We start from the raw sequence: 27,506 nt of genomic DNA, 5'->3' as shown, positions 1-27,506 counted from the left end.
ACCTGCAGGTGTCTCGGAAGAAGGGCCTGGCGACTGCTTCTGAAAGGTAACAGCCTTGAAAACCCTAAGGAGCAGTTCTACTCTGCCCACATAGTCACCATGAGTTGGAAATGACTTGACAGCGACTAACAACAACAACATCAGCAACGGACCTCCTTCCCCACTCGCTCAGCGTTTTCTGAGATCGTCTCACAAATAAACTGCTTGCCCCCAAATCCCAGCTCCATGCTCTTTGCAGGTATCCCAAACGAAGACACACAGGCTCTGGTCTGAAACTTATTAGCTTTGTGACTTTTGGTAAGTTTAAGCCTCAGAGAAGCCAAGTGTCTCCTTAGCTACAAAATGGAGATAATAAACATTTTTGTGCGGATTAAATAAGATAGCAAATATAAACCCCAGAACAGTGCTTAGCACATGTATTAACAGAGATAGGGAGCTAGCTAAATGGACAGGCAAGTTGCCGGGAGATAAAGCAGGTGAAGGGCTGTACACACACGTACACATATACACACGCATACAATGCACGCACACATGTGTACATACATGTATGCATGCACACATGCACACACACACACACATGCACACATAATACACACACACAATACACACACACTTTAAAGTGTTTATGGTCTTCTGGGAACTTCTGAAGCTCCAGGCCCAGACCAAAGACTACAAGCAGAGACCTTTTAAAGTTAGCCACCCAGTCACAAGGTAGCTCCTGGGTGTGAGTGATGTAACTGGGGAGGGAAGACAGTCCTCTGCATGGAGGTAAAGGTGGGAGATTGTAATACCTCCTGTATGGTCTTAATCTACAAATCAGGGCAGGCAGCCGACCAGGACGGCCCTGAAGGCAGGGGGCCACTAGGACCCACAGCTCATCAAGTCTGGTGCAGGCAGGGACCAGGAATAATCACCTAAACCAACAATGATAGTGACTCTCATAAAACACCCACCGGCTCAGTTAACCAGCCATAAAATGCTGCATGTGTTCCATCTCTGGTTTTTAATGACTGCTCTGGTCACAAAGGCCCCTGGAAAGCAGGGCAAATGCTATTGTTGTTGAGGCGATGGCGGCCCAGTTTCTGCCTTAGGAAGCCAATTGGAAGTTACATAGTGTCACACACAAAATACAGGACGAGCGCCGTTTGCACGATAGAATCCCGCTGCTGAACTGCTCTAACATTTCCAAGTTGCCAAAGCCGAGACCCAGGATTACCTGGCTTAACATAACTGCAAAAGAGACATAAAACACCTTTTCTTAATACTCTGATGGATGTCACACCCCTGTGGGTCTTATTTAGGTTTCATTTAATTCTTTTCTTGCCTGGAAACCAGGTTCTGGCTCTACAAATTACCGCAGGGAAAGAGTAAAGCCAGGGGAGGTGCCGCCTGCACATCTCGAGGGGCTGCAGGCCCTCAAAACCCAACACCTTGGGCCCTCCTGGGAAGCTCAGCCTCCACCTCATTAGAACAAGGAAGCGCAGCACACTTAGAAGGCGGTGGCTTCATTTCTTTGGGGTGGACTAGTGCAGCTTAAAAGAGTTAATATTTTGTTTTATCTTCATTGACTTGTCTAATAATGCAGAAAATATCCTCCTCAGGCGTTGAACAAAGGGGATTATCCTGTCACACAAGCTTAACAAAGTCTGTGAGCTGAATGCTGATCCAAAATGTGTGCAACTGCAAATCCCCGGCTTAAAACAATTAGGCTCCTTACCCAGGGAGAAGCTTCCCTTTCGTCCCTCATCCCTCGTTCAAACACTTCCCAGCAATGTGGCTCCTTCTTCCTATGGGTAAATATGCAATGTTCTAGAACATTATTTTACCTGGAAGGTTGATGTTAGTTGCCATCGAGTTGCCTCCGACTCATGGTGACCTTGTGTGTAACAGCACAAAATGCTGCCCGGTCCTGCGCCATCTTCATAATCATTGGCATGTCTGAGGCCACTGTTGGGCTACTGTGTCAATCTATCTCACTGAGGGTTCCCTTCATTTTCGCTGACCCTCTACTTTATAAAGCATGATGTTTTTTTCTAGCGATTGGTCTTTCCTGATGCGTTCCAATGGTGATGTTGGCCAAGAATATCGAATATACCGTGGACTGGCAGAAGAATGAACAAAGCAGTCTTAGAAGAAATACAACAAGAATGCTCCTTAGAAGCAAGGACTGGCTAGAGTCTGACTTGCTTACTTTGGACACGTCATCAGGAAAGACCAAGCTGGCAGGTAATAAACAGGGGATTGTTGTTGGGTGCCATCGAGTTGATTTTGACTCATAACAATCCCATGTGACAGAGCAGAACTGCCCCATAGGGTTTTCTTGGTTGTAATCTTTATGGGAGTACGTTGCCACGTCTTTCTCCCATGGAGCCACTGAGTAGGTTCAAACCACCAACCTTGTTTAGCAGCTGAGCATTTAACCATTATGCCACCCAGAAAAACCCACTGCCATCTAGTCAATTCCGACTCATAGCGACCCTACAGGACAGAGCAGACTTGTCCCATAGGGCTTCCTAGGCTGTAATCTTTATGAAAGCAGACTGCCACATCTTTCTCCCCCAGAGTGACTGGTGGATTTGAACCACCAACCTTTTGGTTAGCAGCCGAACCCTTAACCACTGCACCACCAGGGCTCCTGTTGTGCCACCAAACCAAAACCAAATCAAATCCATTGCCACCGAGTCAATTCTGACTCATAGTGACCCTACAGGACAGAGTAGAACTGCCTCATAGGGTTTCCAAGGAGCGGCTGGTGGATTCGAACCGCCAGCCTTTTAGTTAGCAGCTGAGCTCTTAACCACTGTGCCACCAGGGCTCTGTTGTGCCAGCCGGGCTCCTTAAATAGGTAATTAAAAACCAAAAAAACCAAACCTGTTGCTGTCAAGTCGATTCCAACTCATTAGAGGATGCAAATTACTGCTACATTAAAGAGACAATGCTCAGCAACACGTTGGTTCAGGGCCCAGCTGTATCAACAGGCACAAGCCAGTTGAATTTTCCTGGTATGCCGAGTCCGGCCCATAAAAAACTCAGACTCTGAGGGTAAAAAGAGACTGTGGGTGAGTGTTCCCTTCCAGAAGGCAGTTCCAGCAGAACCATCCCAGAGGTATTCCAGACTCGCGACAAATTTCTCTCCAGAAATCACCTAGGTGGTATTCATAAACACCAAGTGTTTTCATCATTTTGGCTCAATTTAGTTTTCATTGCATTAAAAAACAAACAAACAACTAAATTCAGTATCAAAACTCTCTGTGTGTCCGGGGTGGGGAGGTACACTGGGAGAGAGGAAGGGTGGAGACCTAACCTTAGGCCCTCTGGTACATTCGACTTGCCTTTTAAAGCTTTCTTTCTACTGTCCTTCTACTGCCCAGAAATCCCTGGGAGGTGCAAATGGTTAACACACTCAGGTGCTAATCGAAAGATTGGCAGTTTGAGTCCACCCAGAGGCACTGTGGAAGAAAGACCTGGAGATCTACTTCTGAAAAATCAGCCACTGAAAACCCTATGGGGCACAGTTCTACTCTGACACACGTGAGGTTGCCATGAGTTGGAGCAGACTTGACGACTGGTTGGTTCTATTGCCCAAGATGGTGTTTTCCTGTTTGGTTCTCATTCTTGGTTTTACTCTAGACAAGAGGCATAAAGAGAGAAACTAGAGCGATGGAGCCTGTGGCTTACACATTTATTGGTGTATATAATGCGTATTGAGGAGCTAAGAGAAATGTTGGGATGGGTTGGACAATTGTGGATATGACGCTCAGAGCCACAGAGGCTTAATTCATCACTTCTTTTTCTCTCTGTCCTCTGTTCTTTGACTAAGTTCTCTGAAGGCAGGCACCCCTGGAGAGTCTCCAGGGGCTTATATGCAGGGGGAAACCTAATCAGATAAGCATTACAACTAACTGCAGAATCACTGGAATTGGACCCCCTGAAGGAGATGTACATGGTGCTCTAACCAGTTGCCGTCGAGTCAATTCCAACCATGGCGACCTCAAATGTGTCAGGGTAAAACCATGCTCCATAGCGTTTTTAATGGCTGAGTTTTCAGAAGTAGATCACCAGGTATTTCTTTCAAGGAAGCTCCGGGTGGACTTGAACCACCAACCTCTCGACTGGCAGCCAAGTGTGTTAATCGTGTGCACCATCCAGGGACTCCACATGGAGCTCTATGAGCACATAGCAGAGGAATCTGACCTCTCAGGAATGCCCTGGAGGTTCTCTAGAAGAGCGGCCTTCTGGATGATGAGAAGGAATTAACTGGGGGAAGAGGGAAGAGATGTCCCAGGCAACGGGACTAGCATGTGCAAAGGCCCTGTGGCAGGAGGAGGTAGGCTGGTGGGGTGAGAGCAAACACAGCGATGGGTGACACTGTTCAAGCCAGGGCTGGAGACATAGGTAAGACAAGAGCATGCAGGGCTTTGTGGGCCAAGTCAAGGATTAGACGCCTAAGGCTAAAAGCCAAGGGAAGCCACCGCCTTATTTAGTGTGGGAATTTTCAAGTATGCTACGGTAGGGTGTGATCTGATGTACATTTTGACAAAAAGCCCAGGGACTGCAGTTTGGGATTGAATGAGAGAACATCAGGAGAGGATGGGGGTAAAGCAGTCAGAAGGGTACAGCAGAGGCACAAGTGAGGGATGACAACAGCACAATGACAGGGAAGTGGGCAGATTGGAGCGATACTCAGGATATAGAGCATTGACAGCTGAACAGGACAGAGGGTGAGGGACAGAAAGTGTCAAGGATGATGTTCTGCCATGTAAACTGGATTGAAGTGTGTCCCCCAAAAAGATAGGTTAGGTCCTAAACCCTAGCACCTGTGTACATGACCTTGTTTGGAAATAGGGTCTTTGAAGATGTTGTCAGTTAAGATGAGAATAGTGGAGTTGGGTGGGTCCAATCTGAGTGTTGTCCTTACAAAAGAGAAGAGACACAGAGGGGAAGGGTAACCACGTGAAGATGAATCTACAAGCTGAGGAACACCTGGGGCTACCAGAAGCTGGGAGAGACAAGAAAGGATCTTCCCCTAGAGACTTGGGGGGGAGCATGGCTGAGCTGATGCACTGATTGGACTTCTAGCTCCAGAACTGTGAGACAATAAATGCCTGTTGTTTAAAGCCACCCACTTTGTGGGACTTTGTTTGCTATGGCAGCCCCAGGACACGGAGACACTGGATGCGTGGTGGAGCCACTCACTTCCTCTTTTTGGGTGAGGGTACATCATCTCACTCTCCTGGGTTTCCTCCTCCCTCATGGCTGTTCCTTCTCAGTCTTCATTCCCGGCACCTTCTCCTCTACGTGTCAGCACTTCCCAGGGCTCTGTGTGGCATCTCTCCTTCTCCCTGTAGGCTGTTATTGTTCTTAGTTGCCACTGAGTTGGCCCCCAACTCAAGGTGCCCCTATGCACAAAAGAAACATTGTATGGTCCTGCACCCTTCCCACGATCAGTTGCAGATTGGACCGTTGTGATCTATAGGGTTTTCACTGGCCAATTTTCTAAAGTAGATCACCAGGTTTTTCTTTCCTAGTCCATCTTAATCTGGAAGCGCCACTGAAACCTGTTCAGCATCATAGCCACACAGTGACAGACGAGTGATGGCTCCACATGAGGTGTATCAGCTGGAATTGAACCTGGGTCTACCACATGGAAGGCAAGAATTCTACCACTGAACCACCATTGCCCCGTCTCTGTATAACTACATATTTTTCCTTTGTGATTCAATCCCATGGATTCAAATAACACTCTTTGCCCAAATCTCCAACTCCCGTCCTGATTTCTCCAGGCTCATATATCCAAATGTCTACTCAGCATTTCCACATGAATATCCAACAGATATTTCAAAATTTCACACAGTCAAAACAGAACTCTTAATTCACCCCACCCCTACTGACGTCCTTCCAAGTCTTTGCCATCTCAGTAAATGGCACCACCATCCTCCATCCTGTTGCTCAAGTCAGGGGTCTAGGGATCACCATATATAATTTTGAAACTTTGGCCATGTTGACCAGAGGGACTGCCCAGTAGGAAACTGGATATGTAGGAGCTCAGAGAAGAGATACAAAGTTGTGACGCATTTGCATTCAGGTGGTAATTGAAATGTGAACGTAGAGGGAATTGTCTAGGCAGAAAATACACAGAAAAGAAGAAAATCTTGAAGAATTTCAACATTTAATAGTTAGCAGCCACTATCCATCTGTCAGTTTGTCATACTATGGTAGCTGCCATGTTTCTGGAAGCTATGGCATCGCAATTTCAAATACCAGCAGAATCACTCATGGTGGACCGGTTTTAGCAGAGCTTCCAAACTAAGACAAACTAGAAGAATGGCCTGGTGATCTACTTCCAAAAATTAGCCAGTGAAAACCCTATGGATCACAACCAGAACACTGTCTGATTTGCTTGCTTTGGATAAGCCAACAGGAGAGACCAAGCCCTGGAGAAGGACGTCATGTTTAGTGAAGCAGAGGGTGTGGGAGATCCTTGGTGAGATGCACTGGCACAGCAGCAATCGTGAGGATGCCACAGGACTGGGCAACATTTTGTTCTGTTATGACAAGGCTACCGTGAGTTGGAGTTAACTGAGTGGCAGCTAATAACAACAGTAGTTAGGAGACAATGATGAAGGAAAACTGGAAAAGAGCAGCCCAAGAGGGAGGATGAAAGCTGAAAGAGTGCAGGCGAGGGTTACACAGTGGTCACCCATGGAAGTGAGCATTTCACGGTAGAGCGCTCAATAGTACAAGGGCCAGTCGCCAAGAAAGGGGAGGTCTAAAGAACATCTGTTAGATTTAGCCCCATGGTGAGCCTAGCAAGAGCTGTTTCAAGCACGTGATAGAACAAAAGGCCTGTTCTCAGAGCAGTTTTCTGAACACTATGAGGAAACATTAACACACTCAGCTGCTAACTGAAAGGCTGGAGGTTCGAGTCACCCAGAGATGCCTTGGAAGAAAGGCCTGGTGATCTACTTCCAAAAAATCAGCCATTGAAAACTGTATGGAAAGCATACAGATTAATCATTGTTCTGGTACATATGGGGTTGCCATGAGTTGGATTCAACTTGACAGCAACTGGTTTTTTTCCGATGAGATGTAAACACATAAACATTTAAAAAAAAAATTTTTTATTGTACTTTAGATAAAGGTTTACAGAACAAATAGTTTCACATTAAATGATTAGTACACATGTTGTTTTATGACAATGGTTAACAATCCCACAACATGTCAACACTGTCCCTTCTCAACCTTGGGTTCCCTATCACCAGCTTTCCTGTCCCCTCTTGCCTTCTAGTCCTTGTCCCTGGACTGCTGTGCCCCATTAGTCTCGTTTTGATTTATGGGGTTGTCTAATCTTTGGCTAGATGGTGAACCTTGGGAGTGACTTCATTACTGAGCTTAAAGGGTGTCTGGGGGCCATACTCTTCGGGTTTCTCCAGTCTCTGTCAGACCACTAAATCTGGTCTTTTTTTGTGAGTTAGAATTTTGTTGTACATTTTTCTCCAGCTCTGTCCAGGACCCTCTGCTGTGATCCCAGTCAGAGCGGTCAGTGGTGGTAGCCAGGCACCATCTAATTGTACTGCACTCAGTCTGGTGGAGGCTGTGGTGGTTGTGGTCCATTAGTGCTTTAGATTAATCTTTCCCTTATATCTTGTTTTCTTCATTCTCCCTTGCTCTCAAAGGGGTGAGACCAGTGGAGTATCTTAGATGGCTGCTCACAGGCTTTTAAGACCTCAGACGCTACGCACCAAGGTAGAATGTAGAACATTTTCTTTATAAAATGTGTTATGCCAATTGAGCTAGATGTTCCCTGAGACCATGGTTCCCACAGCCCTCAGCCCAGCAATTCAGTCCCTCAGGGAGTTTGGATGTGTCTGTGGAGCTTCCATGAGCTTTCCCTGTACAAGTTGTGCTGGCTTCCCCAGTACTGTGAACTGTCTTACCCTTCACCAAAGTTACCACTTATCTATTGTCTATTTAGTTCCCCCCCACCCCTCCCATCCCTCATAACCAACAAAGATTGTTTCTCTGTGTGTAAAATTTTCATGAGTTTTTACAGTAGAGGTCTCATACAATATTTGTCCTTTTGTGATTGACTTATTTCACTCAGCATAATGTCCTCCAGTTTCATCCATGTTATGAGATACTTCACAGATTCATTGTTGTTCTTTTTCATTGCATAGTACTCCATCGTGTGTATGTACCATAGTTTGTTTATCCATTCATCTGCTGATGGGCATCTAGGCTGTTTCCATCTTTTTGCTATTGTGAACAAAGCTGCAATGAACATGCGTGTGCATATGTCTGTTTGTGTGATGGCTCTTATTTCTCTGGGGTATGTTCCTAGGAGTGGGATTCCTGGATTGTATGGTATTTCTATTTCTAGGTTTCTAAGGAAGTGCCATATCATTTTCCAAAATGGTTGTATCATTTTGCATTCCCACCAGCAGTGCATAAGAGTTCTGATCTCCCCACAGCCTTTCCAACATTTGTTATTTCCAGTGTTTTTGATTCGTGCCAGTAATGCCAGGGTGAGATGGTATCTCATTGTGATTTTAATTTGAATTTCTCTAATGGCTAGTGATTGTGAGCATTTCCTCATGTGTCTGTTGGCCGCTTGAATGTCTTCTTTGATGAAGTGTCTGTTTCCTTTGCCAAATTTTTAATTGGATTATTTGTCTTTTTGTTGTAGAGGTGTTGGATTTTCTTGTAGATTATAGAGATTAGACCTTTGTCTGACTTGTACAGTCCAAAAATTTTTTCCCAGTCTGTAGGTTCTCTTTTAACTCTTTTGGTGAAGTCTTTTGATGAGCATAAGTGTTTGATTTTTAGAAGATCCCAATTATCTAGCTTATCTTCCGGGGTTTGTATGTTGGTGGTTATGGTTTGTATCCTGTTAATGCCATGTATTAGGGCCTGTAGCGTTGATCCTATTTTTTCTCCTATGAACTTTATAGTTTTTGGCTTTATATCTAGGTCTTTGATACATTTCAAATACGTTTTTCTATATGGTGTGAGGTATGGGTCCTGTTTCATTTTTTTTACAGATGGACATCCAGTTTTGCCAGCACCATTTGTTAAAAGACTGTCTTTTCCCCATTTGATGGACTTTGGGCCCTTGTTGAAGATCAGTTGACCATAGGTGGATGGATTTACATCTGGTTTCTCAATTCTGTTCCATTGGTCAGTGTATCTGTCATTGCACCAGTACCAGGCTGTTCTGACTACTGTAGTTGTATAGTAGGTTCTGAGGTCAGGTAGTGTGAGTCTTCCAACTTTATTCTTCTTCTTCAGTAGCGCTCTACTTATTTAGGGCTTCTTCCCTTTCCATGTAAAGTTAATGATTAGTTTTTCCATCTCTTTAAAGAATGTTGTTGGTATTTGGATTGATATTGCACTGTATTTGTAGATTGCTTTGGTTAGCAGCTGAGTTCTTAACCACTATGCCACCAGGGCTCTTGTAGATTGCTGTGGGTAGAACTGTCATTTTCACAATGTTGAGTCTACCTATCAATGAGCATCTTTTGTTTGTGGATTTTTTTTTTCATTTCTTTTGTTTTTGTAGATTTTGTTTTTACTGAAACTTCATGTTTTTCCTCTTTATTTTGATGGGTGGGTTTATTAACTTTCTTTGTGGTTACCTTGAAATTACCCTTATCTTCCTGAGTTTGAAGCAGTCTATTATTAGTTGGTATCACCTTGTTTTCCTCTCCATTAGAAGGTTCTATAACTACACCGTTTATTCCCTTTTCTATTGTTATGATGTTGTTGTCATTTACAGATTAACTTCTCTGATTCCCTATTGTATTTCTTTGGTTTTGGATAGTTCTTGAGAGTCCATTTCCTAGACTGGTATCTGGCTGGTACGATCCTGCGTCCTAGATTTAGTCTGTGAGCTGATGTTTTTGTTCTCAGATCGAAGGACTCCCTTTAATAATTCTTGTAAGTTTGGTTTGGTTTTTACACATTCCCTTAATTTCTGTTTATCTGGAAATATCCTAATTTCACCATCATATCTGAACGAGAGTTTTGCAGGCTATATTATTCTCGGCTGGCAATTGTTTTCTTTCAAGGTTTTTATGGCATCCCGTTGCCTTCTTGCCGGCATGGTTTCTGCCAAATAATCTGAGCTTAGTCTTATTGTTTCTCCTCTGTATGTGACTTTTTGTTTTTCTCGAGCTGCTCTCAGGATTGTTTGTTTGTCTTTGGTTTTGGTGAGTGTGATTATGATATGGTTTGCTGATTTTCCTTTGGGGTCTATTGTATATGGGGTTCACTGAGCTTCTTGGATGGCCAGCTTTTCATCTTTCATGATATTGGGGAAGTTTTCTGTCAGTAGTTCTTCAATGATCCTCTCTGTGTTTTCTGCTTTCTCCCCCTGTTCTGGAACTCTGATCACTTGAAAATTTTTGCTTTTGATTGTATCCCACATAATTCTCAGGGTCTCTTCATTTTTCTTCTGATTTTTCCTCAAACAGAGTTGTATCCAAGTGTTTGTCTTCAATTTCGCTGATCCTGTCTTCCACCATTTCAAACCTGCTCCTCAGCCCTTCTACGACACTGTCCATTTCTGAAGTCATGTTGTTTATCTTTTGGATTTCTAATTGTTGTTTTTGTATGATTTCTAGTTGTGAATTTATTTTTAGCATTTTGTTCTTGCATTATTTTCCTGAATTCTTCCATTGTTCTGTCTGTATTTTCCATGAATTTGTCTGCCTTTTCCATGAATTTGTCTATTTTTTCCTCATTTGTGTCTCTTGGATAGCTCTGAATATTAGAGATTTGAATTTCCTATCAGTTAGGTCTACTGCCTTTTCTTCTACTGGAAGGTCATCTGGTGTTTTATTTTGGACACCTACTGGAACCATCCTGCCCTGTTTTCGTAAATGTTTTGATATTGTCTGCTGTCTTCAGGGCATTCAGTGGTTATTTTCCTCATTTATTGATTGTAGATTTGTTTGTTTTGTCCTGCTTTTTTGTATTACTTGGTATGTCTGAGTAGGCGGGCTGTTCTCTTTGTCATTTGCTCGTCTGTGGGCACAATACTTTTCGCCTCCTTCTCCAACTGGCAGGGTCAGTCGCTCAGATATGGTACAGCAGGGCAGGTCTAGCTGAAGAGGAGTTGCTGGGATGGGTTGTTTGTGGTACGTACTAGGGCCAACAGGGCGGGCCAGGAATCAGTGCAGGGCAGGTTCCGGTAGGCCGTGCTTGTGCTGCTTGTGGGTGTGAAGTTCAGCACACAGTGCAGGTAGGCAGGATGGAAGGGGAAGACTGTGATATGTGAAGCTAAGATGGGTTTGGGAAAGAGGAGAGAGAGGAGAGAGGAACAGGAGCCAAAAACATACAAACAAACAAAAAAGAGTGCTAGGGGAGCTTGCCGTTGGAGTGGAGAGATGAGAGACTGAGAAACGGAGAAAAACAAAAAGGAAAAGAAGAAGAAAAATAAAAAATGAATAAATAAAAATTAGAAAGAAAAAAGAAAAGCAAAGCCCCCAGGGATTACACCAGTGCGGTTGCAAGGTCTGGGGAAGTTTCTCCTAAGCCGTGAAGTACAGCCTGGCTAGAAGGGGTGAGAGATGTCACTCAGCACCAGGTATTCAGAAGACAGGAAGAGAAGGTAAGCAGAGAGACGAGAAACTGAGTAATGAAGAAAGACAAAAAGGAAAAAGAGAGAAAACAAAACAAACAAATAAAAAAAAGAACAAGAACCCCGCCCCCCAAAAAAATCCCCAAAAAACAAGAAAAAAGAAATGCTCTCAGGGATCCCTCTGCACGCCTGTGCAAACTGAGCGGGTAGGTCCCGTACCACGCGGTACTGCCTGGCTAGAACTGGCTCCCAATTTAAGAAAAGAAATAGAAAACAAACAAACAGATCAAAACAAACAAACAAACGCCCCGGGATCCCACCAGCGTGGCAGTACAGGCCAGGAAGCAGTTTCACATTCGAGTGGCATTTCACAACGTTTCAGGAAGAAGCAAAGATGGCACACGGAGATAGGTATTTGAGAGAGAGGAGGGGGAGGTGGTGAGAGGTATGGAAGAAATCAAAAGAAGTGAAAAAAGCAACACCAGCAGCCAACAAATGGCACTCAGGGAGCCAGCCAGTGCGGGCGGGTGGAATTCAAGCAGCACTGGGGTGAAGGTGGTGCTTTCCGGCCAAGAGACTGTGGCCACAGGAAGCAGAGGAGGCCAAGTGGGGGCGAAGAAGGGTAGGGGGTGGTAAAGTGTATATCACTGGTTACCGGTTGTTCTGTCTCTGTTGGAAGCTCTGTGAAGCTGCTTTCCCGTAACCTCTGTTCACCAATCTTTGATAGGAGTCCAAGATGGTGGATCTGTGCTGCGTTAGCTGATAGGGGACTTCTGCATGTATCTCTCCTCACTCTCTGTTCTCGGTCAGTTTCTTATTCCATTTGGTGCTTTGCTGAGTTCTTTATCTCTTCATTTGATGCTTAGGGTTTCAGTGTTGACGTTTTCTCTTTGTGGCTTAATTTTTCGGATCTTTGCTGTGGAGGGATGGCGTGGTGCTTCTGTCTATAGTGCCATGTTGCCTGGAAGTCTAAACATATTTTAATAGACATTAAGACTGTAACAGGAGAGAGTGCAATGAATTGTCAATAATTGCTCTAGGAAATTTAAAGAGGAAGCAATCAACTGGTTTGTTGTTGATTTTGTTTTTGGTTTGTGAAGTTGGAGAGACCCCATCTATTTCACAGTATAACTGCTCCATAAGGTTTTCTTGGCTGCAGTCTTTATGGATGCAGATCGCCAGGCCTGTTTCTTCTACAGACCCTCTGGGTTGGTTCTAACCACCAGCCTTTTGGTTACCAGCCAAGTGCAAACTGTTTGTGCCACCCAGGGACCTTAGAAAGCAATCAATTGGGATGGATCAGTCAGGGTTGGCCCTGTAGAGGAAACATATGGATTTGAAAGGGTTCCAAAGCGGCAGGTAAAATCTGGATAGGTGAAGAGAAATTAGGAGCACATTTCAGGTAGACAGAGGCTAGAGCAAATTCTTGACATGTCTGAGTTTAAGGATGCTTTTACCTAACATCTCTGCTTTTGTTGAGTACTGACAGGTCGACTTTTGACTCAAAGCAATCCCACATGACAGAGTAGAACTGCCCCATAGGGTTTCCTAGGCTGTAATCTTTACAGGAGCAGATCACCAGGTCTTTCTCCCATGGAGCCCCTGGGTGAGTTCAAACTTCCAACCTTTTGTAAGTAACTGAGCTCTTAACTACTGAGCCACCAAAGCTCCTCTGGAATCTCTAACCCATTGCTGGTGAGTTTATTCCGACTCATAGCAACCATACAGGACAAAGCAGAACTGCTGCATGGGGTTTCCAAGGCTGTAATCTCTACGGAAACAGACTGCCATATCTTTCTCCCACAGACTGGCTGGTGGGTTCAAATGTCCACCTTTCAGTTAGTAGCTAAGCTCTTAACTACTGCACCACCAGGGATCCTTTGGAATCTCTAGAGCCCCCAAAATATGATGTCAAGACCTAATATGAAATGATTGTCATTACTGAAAATGCTTCGATCCGCAGAATCTTCTCACTGTGACCCAAGCCTGGACTGTTGCACCCATTTGTTTCCCTGAGTTCCTCCCACCTGCAGTATTGTCTATAAATCAACATCGTCTGACATTGGAAACGTTACTGGTGCATGCAAATACCAGTAAATGGTGACGCCAGTCCCATGCCCTGCCAAAACTGGGGTACCATTGCAGGTCATAGTATTAAGATGCAGGAAAGGACAAGATATGAGACAGAAATGCCATTTCATTAAATGGTAGTTAACTTGGACTTGAGGTTTGGAGATGAAAAAAATCATGCTATGCTGTCTTTCTGCCTTCAGATCCTCCTAAGAATATACTTCTGCTGAAAGAGTTGCTATGGAGATTTCCAAAGTCTTTCCACGTCCTGCAGGTCATCCTTACAGGTAGAGTTGGCACAGTGCAGATTTCAAAGAAAATATCAACAGATGCTCTTAGCATCACATGTCACCATGTCCTCAAAGAAAGCTTAACACAGGAGTTTTGCATTTTCACAGAACCACAGAATCTCAGGGTTAGAAGGGACCTTAAATGTCATCTCTTTCAACCCTATTCATCTCTTTGATGTGGTTATCGGGCTCCTGCTTGAACATCCACCTCCGAGGTTTGCTAAGGCAGCCTAGCAGTTCATACCATGCAGCTCTCGCCTGTCCCTAAAGGGGTCTCCACTCCCCCAGCCCCTCATCAGCCATTTCAGATCCTCAGCTTCAAGCTGGGCAAACCCCGTCCTCATACCTCCAGCTTGTAACCTCAAAACCCACAACCCTGACAGTTTAAGTGCTGCTTCAGAAATCCAAAGAACATTCACTGACTCCAACTCAGAGGCTAAACGTTCATCTCCTCTGCATTTTTCTTTTTATTTGTTAAATTGTCCTTTCTCTCCTTTATATTATAACCCAAAACCTATTGCTGTCGAGTTGATCCTGACTCATAGTGACCCCATGTGTTACAGAGTAGAGCTGCTCCATAGGATTTTCTTGGCTATAATCTTTACCAAAATAGATTGCCAGGCCCTTCTTCCACAGTGCCGCTGGGTAGGTTCAAACTGCCAACCTTTAGGTTGGTTAACAGTCAAGAGCAAACCATTTGCACCACTCAGGGACCTCTTTATATTATAAAATAATATAAATTCATTGTAGAAAATTTGGTAAATACAAATAAAACAATTAAAAATGTAATCACCCATATTCCCATCTGTTATGGATGGGACTGAGTTCCTCCAAAATATGTATTGGAATTCTAACCCCTGTTCCTATGGATGTGATCCTGTCTGGAAAGAAAGTTTTCTTTGTTATGTTAATGAGGCCATATCTGTCCTAACCAATCACTGCTGAGTTATAATGAGCAGCACAGACATAGAAGCAAGCAAGCACAAATGGGGGAAGGTAGATACCACGCGAAGATCACCAAGGAACCGAGGAACAGCGGGTACGGAAGCTGAAAGAGACAGGGATCTTCCCCTAGAGCTGACACAGAGAGAGCCTTACCCTAGAGCCGGTCATCTGAATTAGACTTCCAGCTTCTTCAACTGTGAGAAAATACATTTCTCTTCTTTAAAGCCATCTAATTGTGATATTTCGGTTACAGCAGCACTCGGTAACCATCTTAGGCTGGGTTCCTGCATTCTCTAGAGAAGCAAAACCAGTGAAGCGTGTGTGTGTGTGTGTATATATGCTTCACTGGTTTATATATATGTGTTTCTACGTACACATCGATATATATATGTGTGTGTGTGTATAGAAAGAGAGGGAGAGAGAGAGAGACAGACAGAGATTGATTTCAAGGAAATGGCTCACACGGTTATAGAGGCTGGCAAGTCCTAAGTCTGTGGGTCAGGTGTCAGGCCAGAGGGGTTCTCCTGACTCACACAGCTGCAGGGGCTGACGAACCCAAGACTGGCAGGTAAGATGGCAGGCTGCTGGCTCAGATTCCAAGAACCGGAGGACAGATGATGATGAGCCAGATACAGGACCCAGAGCAAGCTGGATACAGGACCCACACCCCTGAGGAAAGTCCCCTTATAACTGATTGGCTGATCACATCATGCAGATGATTGCATTATATCATAAAATGGAGGATAAGTATATCATTACATAACTGACAAACCACTGAGAATCACGGCCCAGCCAAGTTGACACACAAGCTTAACCATCACAGTGAGTAAGATACCACCCTCAGGGATAACCTTCTTGTGGTGTCTCAGTCCTGATTACACGCGTGCACACACATTCTTTTAAGACAGGATCATACTGTACTTTACTGGTTTGTGAATCACCTTTTGCACTGAATAATCATATGCTGTTGATGTTCTTTTCCCCAATGGCCCAGCATCAATGCAAAGAACACCTGTGCTCCCAGGACTCCCCGTTAGTACTAGAGCCCCTGGAGGATGCTCCTGCCACTTTGGCCCTCAGAGAAGGACAGCAGGAGTGGGCGGGGCAGACGACTCACTCGCCTAGGCAGGTTCTACATGCCATTTTGAAATGGCATACCTCCCAGTGGGCCACGGTGGACCCACATGTGGCAAAGGAGGGTCAGCTCCTTGCAGATACAAACATCACACAATTTTATCTCTCCAGTCTCTACTCCCAGTTAGACTATAAAAAAAATATTGCCATCAAGTTGATTCTGACTCATGGCGACCCCATGTGTATTAGACTAGAACTGCACTCTATAGGGTTTTCAATGGCTGATTTTTCAGAAGTAGATAGCCAGGACTTTCTTCAAAGGCACCTCTGGGTAGATCTGAACCTACAATCTTTCGGTTAGTAATCAAGCGCTTAACTGTTTGCGCCACCCAGAGACACCAGTTAGACTACATGGATCCAAATTTCTCTCCTTGGATAAATTTCCTAACTTTAAGGTCATTTTTAATTATTGAAACTGAGAGCAGTCCAGGAGAACTCTGATCTCACTGGGATTCAGCGCTCTCGCCCTTACCTAACATAGCAAGAGGGGCCTGGACCAAAGAGAGGGCATCGTCTGGCTCTGAAATACCTCCTCCTCACCCTCCTTCACAGCCTCACTCCTCTGCTCCTCTGGGGTTGGGGCTTCAGGGCAGAAAGGTGGTATAGGGTGGGGGGTAGAGGGAGGCAGAGGCTGTCTTATGTCCCAGGATGGTGTCGTGCTGGTAGGGGTCCTAGTCCTCATTTTGGCTCCAATGTGGTGGCCCCCAATCCTGTTATGTGCCGTGTGGTTTTCCCGGGGAGATGTTCCCATCTAATGCTAAGTAAAGGTCCCTGGTGGTGCAAACGGTTTGCCTTCAACTGCTAACTGTGCCACCAAGCAGTAATGTGGGAAAAAAGACCTGTTGATCTGCTTCCATTAAGATTATAGCCAAGAAAACTCTATGAAGCTATTTCACACGGGGTTGCCATGGGTTGGAATCGATTCAGTGGCAACTAATAACAGCAACAGCAAGGCTAAGGCCTCCAGAGAGAGGCAGCCATTCTCCCATCGGCCCCCGCAATGCCTCCTGCCTGCAAACACTCGGGATGAGGCTCACTGCTGCTGGTCCCTGCAGCCACCAGGGCGTTGCTGTAAGCCCTGGGATCCCACCTCAGTGCCTCACACCCATGTCATGGCAGCAGCTAACGCTAATGCACACAGGGAACTGGGATGGGGCTTTCACTATTCATTGCTTCCCAGGCATACCCCGTGGTCTCTTCACTCCTGGTGGCACTTGTAGGTCAGTGGGCTTCTTCTTTTTCTCAGACCAGGAATAGACACTCCTGGAACGCTCCCTGCCCCATGCTGCAGCCCCCTACACACTTGGGCAGAAGAGGGGAGTGTGATCACAATAAGCATGACAGGCATTATTACTATTTCCAGTTCAAGCAGAGAAACTACCTACCTCCACATCGACCATCACACATCCTCCACTTACTGGAGCTGTGCTGAGACACAAGGGCCGGCACCCCCTTCTGGGCCTGGTCAGGAGTTCAGTGGTTAGGGGCCAGGGTTCTGGGGGCCAGACCCTGGCCCTGCACTCAGATCCGCTCTGCCATTTGCTAGCTGTGTGACCTTGGGCAAGCTACTTGACCTCTTTGTGCCTCACCCGCAAAGTAAAGATGGTAATAGTAATAATACCCCCCTCACTGGCTTGTTTGAGTAATAATGAGTGAATAGTCCATGGAATGGTAACGTAGAGGGCCAGCGAAAGCAAGGGAAACCTCAGTGACATGGATTGATACAATAGCCCCAACGATGCACTCAAACACACTAATGATCATGAAGATCGCTGTGGTTCTCAAACTGTGGTCCCCAGACCAGCAGCATCAGCAACTTGATAGAAATGCAAATCCTAATGCCTACCCAAGACGTACTGAATCAGAATCTTGGGGGGTGGAGCCAAGAATCTGCGGTTTAACCTGCCCTCCAGTGACTCGAGAGTCCACTCAAGTTTGTGGACGGCTGGTCCAGGTGGTCTTCTCCTGAGTGCATCAAGATGGTGCGGGGTGTGCTGCTAAGACCCTTTAACCCAGCTGACCCACCTGGGCTGCACATAGAGCACTGTCTCTTCTCATGGGAACAGATAGTGGTGAATTTACTGGGGTGCACAGCTGCCTTAAATCATCCAGGGAACAAGGCAAGGGACAAACATATAAATAATGGTGTGTGCTTGGCTGTGATGATGGACATCACTACAAATCATGAGCTGTAAAAAGCCACTGGTAGAGTGAACTGGTCTTACCAGCTCCTTCCATTCTCTGCCTGCTCAGGAAAAGCCACAGGCTACCTGTACCCATTCCCCTCAACTACTCAACATTACCATGAAGACAGGGAAGGAGCCTGAGACCATGGCACCGGAAGGTCACAATTTTGAAGGGATGGGCTTCCTCTTTCCCACAAAACACCAACATGGTATGGCCCCACCTGATGCTAGAGCTTTCCACCCTGACTGCCTGTCCACACTTGTACTACAAATACTTAAGATGGATGTGCGATCCTTCTGGAGGCAGTGGTATTTCAGTGGTAGCATTCTCACCTTCCATGCAGGAGACCCAGGTTCGATTCCCGGCCGCTGCACCTCATGCGCAGCCACCACCTGTCTGTCAATGGAGGCTTGCGTGTTGTTATGATGCTGAACAGGTTTCAGCTGAGCTTCCAGACTAAGACAGACTAAGAAGAAACGCCTGGTGATCTACTTCCAAATATCAGCCAATGCAAACCCTATGGAGAACAACGGTCTAATCTGAAACCAATCACGGGGATGGTGCAGGATCCAGCAAGGTTTTGCATCACTGTGCACGAGGTCACCATAAGTGGGGGACTGAGTCGATGACAGTTCATAACCACAAGAAGCCATCATTCTATTGCCCTTTGCTGCTGTTGTTAGCTGCCTAAGAGTCAGCCCCCGACTCATAGAGACCCCATCCACAAGGGGACTGGCCTCCTTAATGTAACAGAGAAAATCTTATTCCCAACCAGGATTACATTCCCAGGTAAAGGGGTTAGAATTCCAACACATATTTTGAGAGGACATAATTCAGTCCACAACGACTTGCTAGCTGCCTTGACTCTTACCGCTGCTTAACTCCCAGATATTCCCTGGACCCCAGAAGGGCTCTCGGCACTTGTTGCCAAACTTCTGACCCATCTGGCTCTAGTTTTCAGATACTAGTTCCTCCTGGTCTACTACATTCTGTATCAGTTAAGCACGGCCAGGGAAGTACAGGCTCACAAACTCATGGTGTTCATGCACCAGCAAAGGTGGTAAGAGTCTGGCAAATGCTGAAGGAGGAGGAACTTCGCCACCCTGATGAAGATGTTCTGGGAGGTCAGATCTCCCAGAAGCCACCTCTGCAGTGGAGATTTGCATGCAGCTGGTTGACTGGTGAATGAAGAGGTACATTGGAGGAGAAGCTGACCTGTGATGCAGCTGTAACAAAGGCCTCAGCAGACCTTTGGGGAGCTCTGAAGCAGAGCTGCCCCTCAGAGGTGTCCTGAACTCAGGCAAGGGGGCTGGGCCCTTGGCTCCCACAATGAACAGTCAGTTGATGGGGGTTGCACTTGGGGAAGGGCATGACCTTGGGCAAGGCAGCACCGTCCAGGCATCACAATTCCTGGGGAGGGGCTCAGCTGTGAGCTGTTAGCAGGAAACACTCCTACCAGCTGGAGGAACCAGTACTTTGGGGTGATGCGGGGATCTGGATGATGTATCATAGCATTCCTACAATATTGGTATGTGTTGTGAGAAGCACTGGGCTATGGTCCACATTGAAAGGTCTCAACAGCCTAGAAAATAATAATCACTACAAATGGAGTCAAGACCAGGGTGCAAATATATTAAATGTACCTTAAGTCCATCGGATCTATCGAATATTGGTAGCTGGGAGCTTTATTTGTCCTAGCAGTGGTCACAAGGATGGTACAAGAACAGGCAAGATGTTGTTCTGTTATACAGAAGGTCACCATGAGTCGGAGGTGACTCGAAGGCAACTAATGACAACATAAAATCTAGGGAAGAAATGGAAAATGTAAGAAGTCAGTGAAACACCATTTTGCTCCAACCAGGAAAAGCCAACAATTAGGTTATGAATTACTTAAGTGGAGGGACAATCTCTCTTTGTATCTGATTAAAGTCTGAATGATTTCTGGGGGACAAACAAAATACCTAGGCAGCCCTCTTGGTCCTAAGAACAGATTACAGTGAAATCTGAAAAATGCCAGACCATTAAGTGTACACACAGGGGAGACCAAGGGCACTGTGGGGACAGTAAATGGTAAACCCATAAACCGCATTTTAGCTCCGGCTGGAAATGCCAGCCACATCCATCTCCTGTTCCCAACTGTAGAGCAGGAAGGTGTTTGCTGGGCATAAAATTAAAGTAGACCTAGGACGTGTTGTCCAGGACCACCTCCACTAAGATGTGAGTGGCCCGGTGAGAGAGCCAGGCTGTCTTCTGGTGAAGACACATGTGGAAAAAAGCAAGCATCTTCTATAAGGCACATCCTAAAGCCTGAGCCAGGGTAAGCAATAAGAAGCCAGGACTGTCACATCTGTGGCCAGACTGAGAGCAGAGGCCAAGGCAGATCTAGGATTAGGACACTAGAGGAACAAGAAATCTGCAGCAGGATACTCAGTATATCAGTCAGAGTTCCATCAGAGACGTACAGCCACTAGGAGATACACATATATCTAGAGATCTAGATCCACCACCCATAGGTCAGTTTGTCTACTGTGGTGGCTTGCATGTTGCTATGATGCTGGAAGCTATGCCACTGGTATTTCAAATGCCAGCAGGCTCACCCATGATGGATAGATTTCAGCAGAACTTCCAGAATAAGACATATTAGGAAGAAAGACCTGGCAATCTACTTCTAAAAATTAACCAGTGAAATACTATGGATCACAACAGAAGACTGTCCAATACAGTGGTGGAAGATGAGGCCCCTAGGTTAGAAGGCACTCAAAATACACAGTGGTTTCAACAATGGACTTGAGCATACCAACGATCGTGAAGATGGCGCACGACTGGGCAGTGTTTCATTCTGTTGTACATGGGGTTGCCATGAACTCGAGTTGACTCAATGGAAAATAACAATAACAACAGATAGAAACAGAGATAGAGACAGATGACTTGTCGCAGGGATTTGACCTTCTGCAATTGCGGGAGCTGGTTAAGCAGTCTCTAGACGGCTGCTGTCTTCATATCTGATGCTGGAGCTTGAAGTCCACAGGGCAGACAGTTGGGAGAGGAAGGTGATGGATATAAAGTGGTAGACCAAGAACAAGATGGAACCCACAAACATGAGCCAGAGCCCAGTAGGACAAATGAAGCCTGTGTAAGTTCCTGTTGCCTCTGACCTGGGTGGTATGGGTGTCCTGCAGAAGCCGAGGCCCTTGATCATGGAACTGAACACATACTCCAGGCCCAGGAGTCAGAGAAGCTAAAGAGGCTCCAGGGGAGGGTGGACAGTTGCAGGCCTGGCCCACCAGGGGAGCTGGCACAGGAGGAACAACGGGTGTGAGCTGCCCAACAGCTGCTCCCTCACTTCCACCCTCCGCATCTCCCACAGGAATCTCCTTGTGGCCCACCCTACCTGGAAACACTCTAGGAAGGGAATTCTGGGAAGCGTAGCTTAGCCTAGCCAAGCTGACACATTACTGAGCCACTGCCTCCAGCTTCCACCTAAGCTGAACTTGCTGGAGGACTCAGCGGGTGGGTTTTCATAAGGGATCCAAGCTACCTCCTCAGAAAGTGCACCAGCCCAGTACAAAGCCAGGAGCACCGGACTCAAAGCCGAGAGGTGACTGCAAGCCAGGATGTGGCCTGTTTCCCTGATTATCTTCACAGGCAGGCACACAGCTTCCTTCACTCTTAAGCTCTGTGCAGACGGGCTGCAGTGAAAGGGCTCATTCAGGGCAATCTTGACTGGGTTCTGAAAGCACAGGCCTCAGCAGGCTGGCACCAGCCACTTCTGCAATGATGAGAGACAAATCCTTGACATCAGTGGCTTCAGTGGTGGGCACCATGTGTCACCAAAGCACCTACAGTGAGCATGGACAGCGGTGTCTGCCACAGGCAGTGGACTGCCCACCACTTTGCGTATTAGCAGCACTGGGGACATCACAGGGAGCAGGAGAGGAAACCAGAGGCTTCATGCTGGTTGCCAAGGGGATCCACTGCAGAGGTCCTGACCAGGAGAGGCAATGCCTGGACTGTTGAAGAGTCCTTTTCGTTCCCAAGAGCCATGGACCTGTGACTGTTACTATGGACCATACCGTAACCATGTGGCCTAGAAACCAGGAGGAAAAGTTGTCAAATGATTGAAGTATAAAACTCATTGCTATCCAGTCAATTCCAACTCATGATGACCCCATGTGTTACAGAGTAGAACTGTGCTCCATAGGGGTTTTTGGGCTGTAATCTTTATAGCGGCAGATCGCCAGGCCTTTCTTCCACAGCACTACCGGGTGGATTTGAACCACCAACCTTTAGGTTAGTAGTCAAGCACAAATTGAATGAAGTATACCAGATGACAAAAACATCTTCTCAAAGGAGAGGCCTGCTTGATTGAGAAGTAGTTGACTTCAGAGGCTGAGACAAAGCCTTTGAAGTTACTCCAAAAGAGAAAAGAATACAGCTCCATTGGAGTCAGGGAAGAAGTAAAACCTCTCTGCAAAAGTAACTCTGGTGCATTGTTTACATTTGAACACCTTCTCGAAAAATGGCTGGAGTGGCCCCAAAGTGGGTTCTGTCTCCTGAGAGTATCAGAGGAACCCTTCACTCAGACTCAGACACCATTAGCAGCTCTTCAAGTCCCAGCCTGTTCAAATGAGATTTTGTTACTCATTTGCACATGAGTTTGATGGCATCCCTGGAGGCACAATATTGGATTTTACAATCTGTGGACATTTCTGCAGAGGCTTAAGTATCTATTTGCCAATGAATGAGTTCCAGGAAGAATTAGGGAGACTTTTTTCTCACTGACCAATTAAAAATAAAAGGTTGGTGCTTTTTAATGTCGAATAAGCTCCTGGCAAACTTACGTATAAGAGATAAAACACTGTCCAGTCCTGTGCCATCTTCCTGATCGTTGGTATGTTTGAGCCCATTTTTGAGACGGGTGGGTCAATCCATTTAATTGAGGGTTTCCCTTGCCTTTGCTGACCCTCTACATTACAAACACAATGTCCTTTTCTAGAGATTGGTCTTTCCTGATGACATTTCCAAAGTCAGCAAGACGAAGTCTCACCATCCTCACTTCTACGGAACATTCTGGTTGTATTTCTTCTAAGACTGATTTATTCATGCTTTTGGCAGTTCATGGTATATTTAATATTCTTCACCAACACCACAGAAGTCAAACGACGTATTGTACTGGGCAAATCTGCTGCAAAAGACCTCTTTAAAGTTTTACAAAGCAAAGATGTCACTTTGATGACTAAGGTGTGCCTGACCTAAGCCATGGTCTTTTCAATTGCCTCACATGAATGCGAAAGCTGGACAATGAAAAAGGAAGACAGAAGAACTGTGCTGTTTATCGTTCACAAATTCTCTCGTCTCAATCAATGAACTATCTGAGTGTCATCTGAAGCCATGGCGAGGTGCCATCAAGGCAGCTGTCCCCGCCTGCCATGGCTCCATTCTGTCGCATCTTCTAAGACAAAGCCTACCTGAAGCCACATGGGAGAACAACATACTGAAAAACTGGGTAGAAAAACATTAATTTTGTTTTATACTTAAAACACGTTTTTGGAACTCAGGTGTAGAGAATTGAGTCAATCATACATATGGTCATCATGAGCTATGCCAGGCCACTGACGTTGAACTCAAGGGTAAAAGACAACTTTCAATCTATAGAAGAGATACTCTGGTTATGAGTTCTTCCAAACCTATCTAATTAGGGTGGGCACCAAAGAGGAGGTAGGAATGGTACAGGGTTGTCTGATGGTTACGCATTTCACAGAATCACAGAAATGCAAAGTGATGTGGTCTCTGAGATATTTCTACTATAACATTTCTCCTCCTGCATCAGTAAGGGTTCTTAGCTTCAATCTAAAGTTGCGATCTAATCTAAGTTGAAAGCTCAGCTGACTCAAGCTAGTTGACCAGAGGAGGAATTTACTAAAAGGGGCCCCTACAAGGATGTGGGGAAATTAGAACCCTCATCCACTGCTCGTGGGACTGTCAAATGGTGCAACCGCTGTGGAAAACAGTTAGGCAGTTCCTTGAAAAGTTAAACATAGAATTAGCATTAAAAAAAAAATTGCCATCGAGTCAATTCTGACTCATAACGATCCGATAGTGCAGAGTAGAACCGCCCCACAGGGTTTCCAAGAATGCAATCTTTATGGAAGCAGACTGCCATGTCTTTCTCCCACAGAGCTGCTGGTGGGTTCGAACCTCTGACCTTTGGGTTAGTATGGGTTAGCAGCCAAGCACTCAACCACTGTGCCACCAGAGCTCCTATAACTAGCATACTACCCAGCAATTCCACTCCTAGGTTTAGTAAGAAGACTTGCAAGCAGGAACACAAACAGATACTTGTACACCAATGTTCATTGCAGCACTGTTTAAATAGCCACATGGTGGAAACAACCCAAGTGTCCATCAACAGATGAATGGATAAGCAAAATGTGTGTGTGTGTGTGTGCGCGTGTGTGTGTGTGTATGTGTGTATGAATATTATTCAGCCATAATAGGAAATCTGATACATGTACAACATGGATGAGCCTAAAAACATTATGCCAAGTAAAATAAATCAGATACAAAAGACAAGTATTATACAACCCCACTTATATGAAATATCTAGAATAGTCAAATACACAGAGATCAAAGTTTAGTAGTGGTTACTAGGGGTGAGTGGGAGTAGGGGAAGGGAAACTACTGCTTAAGGGGCACCGAATTTCTGTTTGGGGTGATGAAAAAACTTGGAAACAAACAGGGGTGATGGTTGCACAATATGGTGGACATAATCAATGTCATTGAATGGAACATGGAAAAATGGTTGAAATGGCAAATGTTTTGTTATTATATATATACATATATATATTTCACTATGGTAGACAGAGAGACTGGCCCTAACCAGCTGTCCCTTCATTGATGCTGGGGACAAGATGCCACCAATAGGACCAGCACCACATTTGCCTTTAAAAGTTCAATGTTTCTCCTCCACCATCACCAGGATAGATTTCATGTGATACCTCCTTCTTCCATCACTCTCTTCCCAATTAAAGGCTCTCTGCAGGTGAGTCTGACTGGAGAAGCCTGGCTCACACTTCTGGGCCCTAGCTGCAAGGGAGGCAGGAAAGCAAGCTTCCACTTCTACCTTAGAAAGGTGGAACTCACAGGGTGGAAAACATAAGAAGGGTGGTCTCAAAGATGGTAGACAGTCATCATGCAGGATAAATGGTCCCACACTCAGTGTATCCTTACTTTTCTCTCCCAGGAGCCATGGTGGTACAAACGGCTAAGCACTCAGCTGCTAACTGAAAGGTTGGCTGTTTGAACCCAGCCAGTGGCTCCATGGGAGAAAGACCTGACAATCTGCTTCCATAAAGATTACAGACAAGAAAAACCCTATGTGGAAGTTCTACTTTGTCACATGGGATTGTTATCGATTCAATGGCACCCAAAATCACCACCATCACTACCACAACCACTCTGGGTCCAGCCTTTACTACTCTATGATTACCAATACCAGCTGCCATTGAGTCGCCTTGGACTCATGGTGAACCCACGTGTGTCAGAGTAGAACTGTGCTCCATAGGGTTTTCAATGGTTGATTTTTCAGAAGCAGATCACCAGGGCCATCTTCTGAGGTGCCTCAGGATGGACTTGAACTTCCAACTTTCTGTTTAGCAGCTGAATGCATTAACTGTTTGCACCACCCTGGGACTTGACTCTATGGTTAGAAGAGGCAAAAACATAAGCTGTGGGTTCACTTAAGTCTCCAACTTCCAGAATAGGTACTGTAGTTAAGATAATTTCAGCCCTAAATCCTACATCCTCTAAATGTTCAGGGCCAAGTATGTTGTCCAGTAAGTGATCAGTAAACACTCTCTGAAAGACTCTTAATAAATAAAGAACTCTTTTATTACATCCAGTTTAATGCATTTATTATGGTTGGAAATTGAACTAGTTCATGTTGGAAAGATTTTCAGCCACAGGGATTGAAACACTACAGGTTTTCTAGAAGGGACTGAGTGAATACTTGGGAGGGTCAGCTAAGGCACAGGCGAAGGTCAAAAGACATCAGTGCTTTTCAAACAAGTTTCTGAGCAGCAATAATACTCAGCTGAGGACTCATGCCCAAGCCACACACAGAGCACAGGAAAGAGGCTCTGCGGGATGGCACCTGGAGACCCTCCCTCCACTCTCCTCTGTTCCCACCCTCTGGGATCTGAATGCCATCATTTGAAAACCACTGAACTACCTGCTATCTAAGGCCCCTCCCAAGACTATGATTCTGTGGGTCTCAAACTCTCATCCTAGATCAGTTTCTCAATCCTGGCACTACTGACATTTTGGGCTGGACAATTCTTTGTTGTAGGGGGCTGTCCTGTACACTGCAGGGGGTTTAGCAGCATCCCTGGCCTCTACCCACTAGATGCCAGTAGAACCTCCCAATTGTGGCAGCCCAAAATGTTCCAGACATTACTGAATGTCCCCTAGAGAGTAAAACCCTCCCCCTTTCCTTGAGGATCACTATCCTAGACTAATTTAAAATTCTATTAAATGTTACACCCCATTCCATCGGCATTTTGTCAACCTACATTCTCCTCATTCTTTTTTTTTTTAAAAAAATACAATCTCCTTTTAAGCTGGCAATAAGGTGCCTTGCTTTGATAGGTTACGATCTATAGGGTTTTCATTGGCTCATTTTCAGAAGTAGATCACCAGGCCTTTCTTCCTAGTCCATCTTAGTCTAGAAGTTCTGCTGAAACCTGTTCAGCATCATAGCAACCACTGGCAGACGGATGGTGGTTGCACATGAGGTGCACTGGCTGGAAATCGAACCCGGGTCTCCTTCACGGAAGGCTAGAATTCTACCACTGAACCACCACTGCCCCCTTTCACAATGTGAGAGCTGAACTAAATAACCTTTACTGTCCTACTGAGCTGTCTGTGCCATGCATCACAAAAATCTGCAGTTTGCTTAGGGAGTTCAACAAACATCTCTCCAACAACCTGCATCAAAAATCAAGCACAGATCAGGTTCCCTGAGGGCAGACACAATGATATCCCAGGCCGAGGAGAGGTAGATTATTTTTCTCCTATTTCACAACATAATCATAAAATGTAAATATCAGGATGGAGCCAATACACATAGACAAATTGAAAAATATCTGTGCTGGGAAAAAGTTACGGGTTGTTTATTGTTCCCAATGGCAAAAGATGAGCCACTGTGAAGGTCTTTTGTTTGCTGAAAGGATGCTGGGTTCAAGAAAATCATATTGGAAAAGCTGAGTCAACGTGCTAGCGTAAGAAAAGGAGAAGTGTAG

The 27,506-nt window shown here is 45.4% G+C and overlaps 1 protein-coding gene across 4 annotated transcripts in view; it reads right to left on the bottom strand.

The window, feature by feature from the left end:
- The window catches only part of GALNT17 (polypeptide N-acetylgalactosaminyltransferase 17), a 628,291-nt gene that overhangs the window by 167,030 nt on the left and 433,755 nt on the right, over nt 1–27,506 (bottom strand). Inside the window, exon 1 of one of the 4 annotated variants that reach the window (XM_023735305.1) lies at nt 5,197–6,288. The exons of the other annotated variants lie outside the window; for them this stretch is intronic. The gene's annotated coding sequence lies outside the window, so the exon portion shown is untranslated. Of the gene's footprint in view, nt 1–5,196; nt 6,289–27,506 lie in introns of those variants that run through there. 4 annotated transcript variants of the gene reach the window in all.

This window comes from Trichechus manatus, unplaced genomic scaffold, assembly GCF_000243295.1.
Source record: "Trichechus manatus latirostris isolate Lorelei unplaced genomic scaffold, TriManLat1.0 scaffold00077, whole genome shotgun sequence".
NCBI classification, from domain to species: domain Eukaryota; kingdom Metazoa; phylum Chordata; class Mammalia; order Sirenia; family Trichechidae; genus Trichechus; species Trichechus manatus.
Note: the sequence above shows the minus strand (reverse complement) of the source record. Positions and strands in the feature narration are given on the sequence as shown.